At 40.3% G+C, this 12,427-nt stretch overlaps 1 protein-coding gene across 1 annotated transcript in view; it reads right to left on the reverse strand.

The window, feature by feature from the left end:
- Nucleotides 1-604: 604 nt before the first annotated feature.
- Nucleotides 605-12,427, reverse strand: part of DIAPH2 (diaphanous related formin 2) — a 1,482,340-nt gene continuing 1,470,517 nt past the window's right edge. The window contains exon 28 of the mRNA XM_030210672.1: nt 605-6,800. The gene's annotated coding sequence lies outside the window, so the exon portion shown is untranslated. The remainder of the gene's footprint in view (nt 6,801-12,427) is intronic.

Below are 12,427 nucleotides of genomic sequence, written 5' to 3' on the forward strand. Positions count from 1 at the left end.
TGGAGATTCCAAGCTCTATCAGCTGAAGACTTCCCTTTGCTGGTAAACCAAGGTGGAAAGAAGCGTTTTCTCGCCAGCTGAGATATGTTTTTGGTGCTGGTGGGGGAGAACACTTGGTGCCCACCCCCTTCTTGCCTAGGCCCACCCAAAATCTGTCTGGCTATGCCCCTGCGTCAGACTCACAGAAACAGAATGAAGCCAGGACATTGTGCAGGACATCAGGAACAGAACGATGCATTCGGAGCAAGAAGAGGACCTCCTCGGCTGGCAGGGATTGGGGTCCCCGGCCAGGAAAGGTAGCCCACGGCGACGGTGGGGGAGGGTTGATGGCGGGAGGGGGTAGAGAGGGTCGTCGACAGGGGGGGTCCAGGGCCAAATCTATGGGGGCCCAGGCCCCCCAGAGCTACACCACTGTCGTACGCACATGGTTATTTACTGCCTGAGCCCTTACCATCACCTATTTACTTGGCAGCAAGGGCTCATGCGCTACTCGTGCGGTAATCAGGCAGCGCAAGGCAATGTGGTTGTGCTGCTGATTACTGCTGGGAACACCCCCCCCCCCCCCTTCAGCAGTAGAAAATAGAAAATTATTTTCTACCACAGGAAACAGTGCACGCCAACTTCGGAATTACCACTGGGTGCCCACCCTACTCCAGTGGCAGTGTCAATTTGGTTCGCACTACCTGGACATTAGCCCTACTGCGACTTAGTAAAAGGGTCACTGTCATGGGCTCCTAACCATCTATCAAAAGTGATTACAATAAATGGAGGCTAGGGGAGAGTGGGCCCCTGGGCACTGCCCTATTGTCCCAATGGATGGTGCACCCCTGGTTACCACATATCAGTTTTGGTTACTGCCACAGTATAATTGCAATACCTTATTGCACTTCAGTAAATAGGAGGCCTATATGTTAAATTGTAATTAAGACTGTTGAGGGGGGTAGCCATATCTCTTTGGACTCTGTAGATATTAACATTTCAGCAATTTGATTCTCTGGTTCTCATCTGCATTCATACTTCTCTTCATCTTATATATAACCAAGTATTATATAACTTAGAAACTGTTTTTAGCTCCAAAATTGAATTTCTGTAAGAAAAAAGGCACAAAGTAAGATTATATTCTATACAACAAGGAAAAAGCACAGAATTTTCTCTGGTTAAAAATGGTACAAATAATTTATAGTTTTATACTAATTCTTTTAAATATATGCGAATATCCATATATATCTGTATTAACAAACATTGTAATATTAGAAAAAAAGGAGCTTATATTTCAAGATCATGAAGTTTTGTTTTTGCTTGCTTGTTTTTTGGTAGACCTTTGCTGGATATCATTATCATTTGTTTTTTCACCTCCCCCTTCCATTATATCTGTATTTATATTCTTTCTTTTAATGTCTCCTTGTAGCTTGTTAGCCACATTAAACTCAAACTAGTGCGGGAAAATGTGGGGTATAACTGTCATAAATAAATAAATTGTGTCTCAGGTTGATTCATTAGTTCTCTCTTTATTTGACTAGATATCTTTCATAGGTCCTTTTTCAGATTTCTCTCTATTTAATAAAAACCTGATTTAAACCCACTACTTGTACTGGAGTTACATTTGGCAGAACAGGTTGAATGTACCAACCAGAGTGAGTAAAGTTTCAATGTACAGTCATAGGTAGTATAGCCTATCCAAAGGATGAAAGTTGCAACTTGTGGAAGGGATGCAGGTGGAAAAGGACCTATGTACTTTGCATCTGCAATGAAATAGCAGGAAAGTATGCATCAAAATTCCACACTGACATTTGATACCCTACGCAATCTCTACTTATTATTTCCCTCTACTGATCTGTCCCTATCCCTCTATCTTCATGAGTAAAAAAAAAAAAAACTTGCACTGGATATTGTCTCTGTGCATAAAAGTTCATGTCATTGTGCATACTTTTATGTAGGGGGCAGGGGTTGTGTAATATTATAAGAGACATTTTCCCCAAACTTCTATAAATGGCGCTTAAAATTGCGTGTGCAAATTAGGGTGTGCACCCAATTTGCGCACATGATTTAACTGAATGAGCCAATAAGCGCTGATAACTAGGTGCTAATAAGCAATTATCAGCACTAATTGGCCTTTGAAATTTATGAGCACATTTTTAGTTGCATGGATCCACGCATAAAATCAAAAAAGAGGGCATGGCAATGGGAGGGTCATGGGTGGATCAGGGGGTGTTCCTAGAATTTATGAAGTAGATGACCATTTACAAGCTCAAAAGACCACTCATAGAATACCAACTAGTAGGAAAGTATGCACCATGATTTGATGGTACATACTTTGCTGATGAGCGTCCACATGGATGGAATTTGGGCAAACCATAATCAGTGGCACTCGATACACAACATGTAGAATATTATAATTTGTACACATTCTTTCACACACCTAGGTATGAACATTTACACCAGCTACAGGACTGGTGAGTGCTCGTACCTTACATTTAAGCATGTGTTTGGTTACTTGCATTAATTAGTACTGTATAAAGTTGCTGCCTACTTTCTTTATAGAATTAGCACATACTATCTGTTAAGACCATGCATGAACTGTAAGAGCATGGTAATTCCTGCATTAAACATTTCACCTACCTCTGGAGGCCATTAATAATCCCGTACCCTCCCCCCCCCCCATGAACAAATTAAATAGAGGCTATTCTGAGGCACATTGGATGTAACAGTGGCAGAAGCATAAGTTTGTAAAAGCATGTGGGTCTGTTTGCACATATCCCTTTTCCAAATCCAAGCTTCCTCTGTCTTATGTATGGGAAGCAGAGCTTGAGGAGGAATAATGACTAACAGCTCTGCATGCTTTTACGATCACATGCCACCATCACCATCATCAGGCCTCAGACTAGTCCTAACATGCAAAAGTTTTTGCTTGCAGAGCAAGGGAGATATAGGTGGGTGCTTGTTAGGGGGCAGTCACCACTGATGGCTTTTTCTCTTCAGAAAGTGGTGCCCAGGCTCCCTGCCATCCAGCTCCTTCCTGCCTGCTCTATGTGTATTTGTCTGGGACTTCCATGCACCAACATGCACACAGATGTTCAGAAGACCACAGCCTCAACAACAGGGCTGCTCGTCATTTTTATGAATTCTGCATACAAGTTGTCAGCAACTTTCTGATTCATGTCATCTACCAATCTATTTTTTTTACCTATAAAAGAAATTGGTGTGTCATGAACTGATTCCTACATGTCACACTGGTTCGAGTCTCCCTGGTGAATTGGGTCCTTGTTCATTAGTGGCAAAAGGAATCCAAAATGTTGAGCTGAAATATGAAGTTAAAAGCACCCCCTCCTCTATTCATTGATCTCTGCCTTTTCTTCTCTGCCAGAGAACTGGTATGTGGAATCCAAAGTGCAAGACTAATTTCAGAAACATTACTCAACACCAAGAAAGCTGCCAAACAATCCTGAAGTATAAGTTATCACAATGTAATAAGTCACTCTAAGGCAAAATTTTAGACACTTTATAAAGTGTGATTCTGTTTCCTAACACTTTTCTGTTATCTGAAATGCAACAGCCACGTGGAATTGTCGAGCGCTAAATGGTGCCTTGGGCTCATCTATTTTTATGACCTACTATAACTTCTGTTTGTCCTGAGACCAAACATGTTAATAAAATGCACCAAGTGCAAGTCAGTACAAGGGTAGGGAGAGGAGGAACTGCATGTACTATCAACTTAGCTTTGGTTGATGTTCACTTAAGTACTGATCCAAGCACCACGTGCATAGGTAAACCCAAATCTGCTAATAGCCGATTCGTTCTGGCTCTTATGCTGTCTTTTTTTGACACATGAACGATCTCATTTCTACACGTTGATGGTGTTTCAGCTTTATGTTATAGTGTGACTCACTGTCTGATATCCCTGTACTGCCAGTCACTGGCTGACAAATTTTCCATTCAACTAGACTGGAATACTTCTGACTCCTGAGGCAGGCATTGCCATGCTGAAATGCAAGACTGATCATAGTCCTTTCAGTCATTTTGATATTTTGGACTTATCAGCCTTTTGTATCTTACATATTTTAGTATTATCAATACATTGTTTTCCGCAATTGTTTTTCTCGGTTAATTCTGTGCACATATGTATGAAAAATACATAGAGTATTTTGCCATGGATACAAAATATGAGAGTGCCATTGATGACAGAGGAATGAATATGATACTTGGGCCTAGCCTTAAGTGGCATTATCTGGGTAGAAGCCATCCTACCGCTCACAGGGCATCTTCCTGGATTTTCAGCGGCATTATCTGGACAATGCCACTGAAAAAAATCTCTGCTGCGCATTATCTGAGTATGCCAGTGGGTGTGGTCCAGGTGCAGAGGCAGAAGTTATCCTGAAATCACCATATTCAATAACCGGCTACTTGGACAACTACCTGATAGGTTAGGATGGTGACATAATTGTACCCACATAACTTCTGGTGACTACTCGATATCGGATATTCAGCACCATGCTTTGCATTGACCTCTACTGAATATCAGTTTAAAGCTGTTGGGTTCGAATCCAATCTGATCATGGAATTTAAATATGGTGGGGGGGGGGGGGGGGGGAAGAATACATTTTTCAGCTCTGGAATCCTTGTACTTCTACAGAAGATAAATGTACACGTATTGTGTGCACAAAACCTCCTATTTAGAAATGCATGGGAAAATATGAATTTGAACCCAGTAGAATTTTTCCTGATTCAAGTTTCAGATTTTCCCCCAATTTGTTGTGGAAATTTGTCCAGTGAATCTAGATGAAATTCAATCATATTTGATATGGATTTGTTAATTCATGGGCATTTATATTATTATATTTAGCTCTCACCTCTTCATTGACAGCTCAAGGCAACTTATTTTCCATTGCAGTAGGTATTTCCTTGGCATCAGAGGCCTACAATCTAAAGGCTAGATTAACCAAACTGAATTAATGAGTTAATTATTTAATGCAAGCCCTATTATTGTCATTGAGGCCTAGTTACTAACAACACATGTTAAATTGCAATTACGCATGTTAATGCATTAGTGCAGGTTGATATATGCAGGCCAAAGTTTGAACCTGAGGCAGTGGAGAGTCACGAGGAAGGGCAGCAGGATATGAGTTCTAGGATTCCTAGTTCTCAGCCTGCTATTCTAATCACTAATTTCTCCATTACTCTGCTGTATGCACTCTGCCTCTGTTAATCCTTTTTGCCATGCAAATCTGCTCAAACATTACTGCAGAATTGATTATTTGGGGAGTCTACAGTGAAGAAAACAGTCTACCTAATGCCAGAAACCACATAGCATTCATGTAGCTTGCAAGCCTTTTTAAAATTCATGTTAGAGGGAGCATAGCAAAAATAAAAGTTGGGTTCATCTTCATGTTAACAAAGCTTTTATGATGTTGCATGGGTTTTTTCTGTATTTCTTTTTTTTTTTTACACATTCATGTTTTTTTTTAATACATATAGGCACAGGAACTTTTTTGCATGTGCAAATCAATTGTATGTGCATTCATTTGTAGGTATAAACCTGTACAGACAATTTGCATGCACTTTAAAATTGTAGGTGCTCATACAACCAAATGTGCAGGGTCATGAATACACATTCCTAGTTCATATGTTCTAATTTCTCCTTACCAAATCCATTAGAAGTCACAGGGTTCTTACTGAAACCTACAGATGTCACTCGCTCAGCTGTATTACACCACTAATAAAATTTACATATAGGGGAAAACAAAAGGATGAAGTGGCTGGATCTGCTGGAATAATAAATCTGGTAACAGAATCTAGCACTGCTTCTTATCACTAAGTTCTCTCTGAGAAACTGATATTGAAGGGGAGGAGGACACGAAGAGAGGACTAGAAACAGGAAGGTGAAAAGGAGTGAGCTGAAAGGGTTAAATCTAAAAATAAAAGAGCATTGGATTTATAATGGAAGTGTACCTTATAAAAAAGTACAGCAGATTCATGATAATTCTTAAAATTGCTTAAATATTCATATATGACAAGTGCATTTTTCAAAAAATTTGTATAAGTGTATTCCATATAACAGGATAATTAAAAACCCCATTTCAGCTATTCTTAAAAACAGATGTATGAATCGATCTATTATTTGTTTAACTTTGGTACTATATATTTACTTTTAAAAGTGATTGGTAACTCTATTCTACTATGGCAATTCTAGATGAACGATATGCTGCAATCAAGTCCAAAACATGAGCCATAAAAGTCTAAACATTAAGTACTCTAAAATCAAAATCAAGTTAACAGGGTTTCTCTTATAAAGATAAGTGCAATAACTGCTTATAACTGAGTATTTCTACATGTCAATTGTTGTCCTCTTCTGCATGTAGAGATCGGAACCATCAATGCACTCAGCACTTCTTTACCGAATACTTCCTCATAAATTTCTTGTACAAATTTTCAAGAAAGGTATATATTTTTGTCAGATGGGAAGGCTTGGCTAGTCACATGATAATACTAGATAACACAAGATATGGTAGATCTTTAGATCTGTAAACAACTGTTTTGAAGAGTCTTTAACATTTTAAACAATATTTTAGGTTTTTGTTGTTGTTTAACCTAGTACTCCGTTTATTTTGCCTCTCTGGGTTTCATTTCACAATTACGGGTCTTCATTATTTGCTTGTGCAGGCTTTTCATTTCTCCAAAACATGCCTGTTTCAGTAAACATTAATTCACTTCAGGTTCTTGCTTGGCTTTTGAGAGGGAATCATACAGCTACTATGTTCCTGTTGTGGCGAGGAGGTGACCTTCCAAAGGTACTCCTTTGTTATCTGCAGAAGGAAGAAAAAACAAAGAACGCAATACTGTGAGGGTTTCAGCAGTGTCAACAGGTTTTCAGACAGCATTCTTGGAATCATCTGAAATGGATATGTAAATAAGTAGGCTAGATCAGAGGGAGAGGATGAGCACAGCCCCAGCCAGGTGAAGGTCAAGAGGGCTGCAATCAGCTTTAAATTACTCTCCCTGCCACCAGAGAAAAAAATCAAGTGAATGTAAAAGTGCTGAAGAATGTGTTAGCACAGTTCCCTTGGCGATAGCAAGTGACAACCAAAATCCAAGGCAAAAATTGTTATTGTACAAAGAATCTATGTAGCTTTGTAAGAAGGCACTTCAATTACCTCTTTGAGTGATAAAACAGAAGGCAGTGAAAATGTGCACTTCAGAAGAAAAACAGGAGGTAACAAAGTGTGAAAGGCAACTCAATGTCATTTGTATATTAGATTAGCAGCAAAGTACTTTATAGTCACTGGAAAAATGTCTCACTCCCCCCCTCCCCCTGCTCTGCCTCTGGTGCTAATATATTCTATCATATTATAAAGCCAACTTTGATACTGTAATGATATCCAAATGTAAACTATAACCATGGGGCCCCTAGTCTGCAAAATTCAGAGGCCTTGGGCATCTGAATGGACTTTTGATTGAGGAATCTGGCAAACTGGCCTGCTGACCTTGCAGTCATCTGTGCACCTTGCCCCCCCCTTTAAATGCCCATGGCCAATTGCCCTGCATTAATCTCTTGCCACGGGTTTTCCCATTTCCTAACGCCGTCGGTTCATCCTGAACTAGCTTGTTGTTGTCATTTTACTCTTCCTTACAAACAATCTCCTTCTACTCCTTTGCAAATTCCATCATCAGAGAGGAAACAGACTGTTGGGTATTATTATGAAAGGAGTGGAAAATAACAGAGACTATCATAATGCCTCTGTATCGATCCATGATGTGACTGGCATCTTGCGTACTGTGTGCCATTGCCGCATCTCAAACAGATATAGTGGAGCTAGAAAAGGTTCAGAGAAGGGTAACAGAAATGAGATAAGGGTTAGAAGGGCTCCCTATGGAGAAAGGCTACAGAGGTTAGGGCTCTTCAGCTTGGATAAGAGAATACTGCGAGGAGATATGACGAGGTCTATAAAATCATATGTAGAGAGGAAGGGGTAAATAGGAATGATTGTTATTCTTTAAATAGTACATAGACAAGGGAAAATCCATGAAGCTAATAGGTTGCATTTTTAAAATTAATTGCAGAGGTATTTTTCATTCTATGCACAACTAAGCTGTGAAATTTGTGCTAGAAGATATGGTGAAAGCAGTTACCATAGCTACGTTAAAAAAGGGTTTAGTTGTTCGTAAACTTGTCCTGGGAGGACCACCAGCCAGTCCAGGTTTTTCAGGATATCGCTAATGAATAGCATGAGACAGATTTGCATGCCTTTTACCTCCATTATATGCAATTTCTCTCATGCAAATTCATGGTATATGAATTGAGGTTGGTAGACTTAGGAGTAATTTCAGAAAATTCTTTTCACGGAGAGGATGGTTGATGCCTTGGAAATGCTTCCTCAGGAAGGTGGTGGAGAAAAAAACTGTGCCAGAATTTAAACTGGCATGGGATGAACAAAGAGGATCTCTAAATAGAAAATGAATGGTATAAAAACAGAACTTAAAAGGGCTGCATATGTCTTTGCAAGTCAAGTGGTGCTTAGATGGCAACTCTGGCTGTATCCACTAAGTCTGGTGCTATGCTGGCTTGTACGGTATGAGTCCCGCATATAGCAATCCGGATTAGGATGGGTTGGAGAGAGTTTCGACAGAAACTCCAGTAATTTGGAATGTGAGGACAGTGCCGGGCAGACTTTTCTGGTCTGTTTTCTGCAAATGACAAGGCGGATTCAAATAGACTACAGTGGGCTTTGACGACAACTTCAGTAGTTGGAACATAAGGACAGAGCCGGGCAGACTTCTATGGTCTATGTCCCAGAAACACCAAAGAAAGACCATGATCAAGTATATAATATCACGTTCATTGCTAATTTAATCTTAAATTGATAATGAATGTGACTGTTGGGAAGATTGGATGGACCGTTCAAGTCTTTATCTGCCGTCACTTACTATGTTATTATGATTAGGGATATCCTGAAAAATCAAATGGCTAGTGGTCCCCCAGGACAGATTTGAGAACCAGTATTTTGACCACTGTTTGACCAAACTGTGGGTCAGGACACCAAATGGGAACACATCATCAGTGGACAGAGTCATAGACACAATGCTGCTTCCCTTTCCTCTGGATTTCTATTGTGACCTATGTCCAGCATGGGGCCTGTGAGTCAATGACAAGTTACACACCCTGTGATAAAGACTTTCTGTTAGACTAGAAACACATCCAAAGTACTAGGGTGGATGTCATATAAGTGACCCACAGAGTCCTATGATGACTGCTGCTATGTTGCCACCATATTGTCGCTGTAGTACTAATACTTTGAATAAGTGTGGGTAGGATGTGGATGAGGGAGGGAAGGGGAGAGGAGATCTGCTATTTTGTGTTCATCATTATCTGGGGTTAATACAACATTACTAGTCAGGTAGACAGAAAAGTCACTGCTTAGCTCTAAGTGTAAGCAGGTCTTGCGCTCTTTTCTTCTTACAGGGAAGGAGGTGCAAAAAGAAGCAATGATGAGTTCAGAATATGGCGAAAGGCAAGAGACTATTACCATAAAAATAAGCGAATGCTGGAGACAGGGAGAGTTGGAGAAAGAGGGAGAGAATAAGGGCCCTTTTACAAAGCGCCAGTAAGACCAACGCGGGCTTACCGCTAGCTATTCCGGGACTACCGATGGCCCATCACGGCTGCTGGCGGTAATTCTGGGTCTAGTGTGTGCCATTTCTGGGGTGAAAAAACCCCAGAAATGGTTAGTGTGGCGGTAATGCGGCAGTAGCCCTTACCTCCACCTCAATGGGTGGCAGTAAGGGCTATCCACCGCATGGCCATGCGATAAGAGTTTTCTTTCCGAATGGCCATTTTGTTTTTGGGGCTTTTTACCCGCTGTGGTAAAAAGGGCCCTGACGCATGGGAAAAACATCCCAATGTTTTCTCTTCATTGAGAGAAATAACATAAGAAAGTATCTATTTCTCCTCACAGGGAGTGGAGGAGTAACCTAGTGGTTAGTGCAGTGGACCTTGATCCTGGGGAACTGAGTTCAATTCCCACTGCAGTCACTTAACTCTCCATTGCCCCTGGTACAAAATAAGCACCTGAATATATGTAAACCACTTTGAATGTAGTTGCAAAAATCTCAGAAAAGCAGTATATCAAGTCCCATTTCTCTCTCCCTTCCCTCATTCATTTCCAGGGATGAGCAATGGTTCTCTGAAATTTATCTAATAATTTTTATGGACTTTTCCTCCAGGAACTAATCCAAACCTCTGTTGAATCATGCTGTATTGAACACATTGCCATATTCTCTGACAACAGATGCCACAGCTTAATTACGTGCTGCATGAAATAAAAATACAATTCTATGATTTATTCAGTCTTCCGGTCATCAGTTTCATGGAGTGTTCTCTTGTTTTTGTGTTGACAGGTTATACAACTGTTCCCTACTTAACTATTTCACCCCAGTAATGATTTTATAAAATTCTATCATATTCTCTTCTCAGTCGTCATTTCTCCATGTTTAAAGGCCCTAACCTGTTTAGCCTCTTGCCATAAGAGAGGAGAGGGAGCTAACAAAGGGATAAACCACCAGAGAGGAAGGAATACTGAGGGAAGAGAAGAAAGGGAAGACAGAGAGGAAGAAAAAGATAAACTGGGGAAACTGAGGGGGGGGGGGAGTGAGGCTGTAGAAAAATAAGGTGAAGAGAAGGCCAAAGTGATTTAAAAAACAAGGGTAAAAATATATATATTTTGAACATCATGAGGCTCATTTTTGAAACAGAAAAACATCCAAAATGTAGCACAAAGTGTCAGATGGACATTTTCTGTCCAAAATGTCCAAACCACTATTTTTGAAACAATTTTAAAGACTTTTTTAATGCAGTTTGTCTGAAATACATCCAAATCACAAGGAGTGTGTCGAGGATGTGTTGGGGGTGGGATTTGGGCATTCCCAAAACCTGGACATTTTTCTGCCATAATGGAACAAAGCTAAAATGTCCAGGGCTAAAAGTTAGATGTTTTAATCTAGACCTGTTTCAATCATGACTAAGTTACAAAGAGATGCCCTAAATGACCAGATGGCCACTGGAGGGATTAAGGCATGGCCCTTCCTCTTATTAACCCAATGGTCACTGAACCCCTCCCACTCCTCAAAGATGTGAATGAAACAGTATATTGGACCAAACTATAAGGACACACATAAACTCTTCCAACTCATGAATAAACTACTAGACACTACACCAGTCACAACCAACAGCAAAGATGCACCAGGAGCAGACAATTTCACGAGATATTTCAACGAGAAAATCGTACAACTGCGACTTAAGATACCTGTCAGTACCATCGACTATGCTGAACTTCTTAACTGTCTAGATCCAGACCCTGGCATTTACCCAGCAGACAGAACCTGGACCAACTTTGAGACACTATCAGAGGATATCATCTCCCAAACGCTCAAAAGATTTGCCAAATCTTATTGCAAACTAGACATATGTCCAAACAACCTTATGACATCTGCTCCTCAACAATTTATAACAGACATAACGAAACACTCGAATTATATGTTACAAAACGGACTCTTCCCGAAGGAGAAAGGAAACATTCTACTCACCCCCATACCCAAAGACGCAAAGAAAAGTGCCAGGGAACTAACCAACTACAGGCTAGTAGCATCCATCCCCTTAATAACCAAACTAATGGAAGGGTTAGTGACCAAACAATTCACAAACTATTTAAATAAATTCTCAATACTCCATGACTCCTAGTCAGGATTTCGGTCCAACCACAGTACTGAAACAGTACTAGTTACTCTCATGTCCAAATTCAAACAAATGATCGCAACTGGAAAAAACATACTACTTCTACAATTTGACATGTCAAGCGCTTTCGACATGGTTGATCATGGAATACTACTACATATCCTCGAGTACTTCGGAATTGGAGGTAACGTTCTCAATTGGTTCAAGGGATTCCTAACCACACGGTCATACCAAGTGACTTCTAACTCGATTACTTCAGCCACATGAATACCTGAATGTGGAGTCCCACAGGGATCCCCCCTCTCGCCGACTCTATTCAACTTAATGATGATACCCTTGGCCAAACTATTATCAAACCAAAACCTCAACCCATACATATAAGCAGACGACGTAACGATCTACATCCCATTTAAACAAGATCTAAAGGAAATTTCCAATTACATCAACCAAAGTCTCCAGATCATGTATTCATGGGCGGATGCATTCGACTGAAACTTAATGCAGAAAAAACCCAATGCCTAATACTTACCTCTCAACATAACAAGAACAAATTCACCGCCATTAACACACCAAATCTGAACCTTCCAATTTCGGACACCCTAAAAATTCTTGGAGTTACCATCGATCGACACCTAACACTCGAGAGCCACGCGAAAAACACAACCAAGAAGATGTTCCAATCAATGTGGAAACTAAAATTAATCA

The sequence above is a fragment of the Microcaecilia unicolor genome, chromosome 7 (assembly GCF_901765095.1).
Source record: "Microcaecilia unicolor chromosome 7, aMicUni1.1, whole genome shotgun sequence".
NCBI lineage: Eukaryota > Metazoa > Chordata > Amphibia > Gymnophiona > Siphonopidae > Microcaecilia > Microcaecilia unicolor.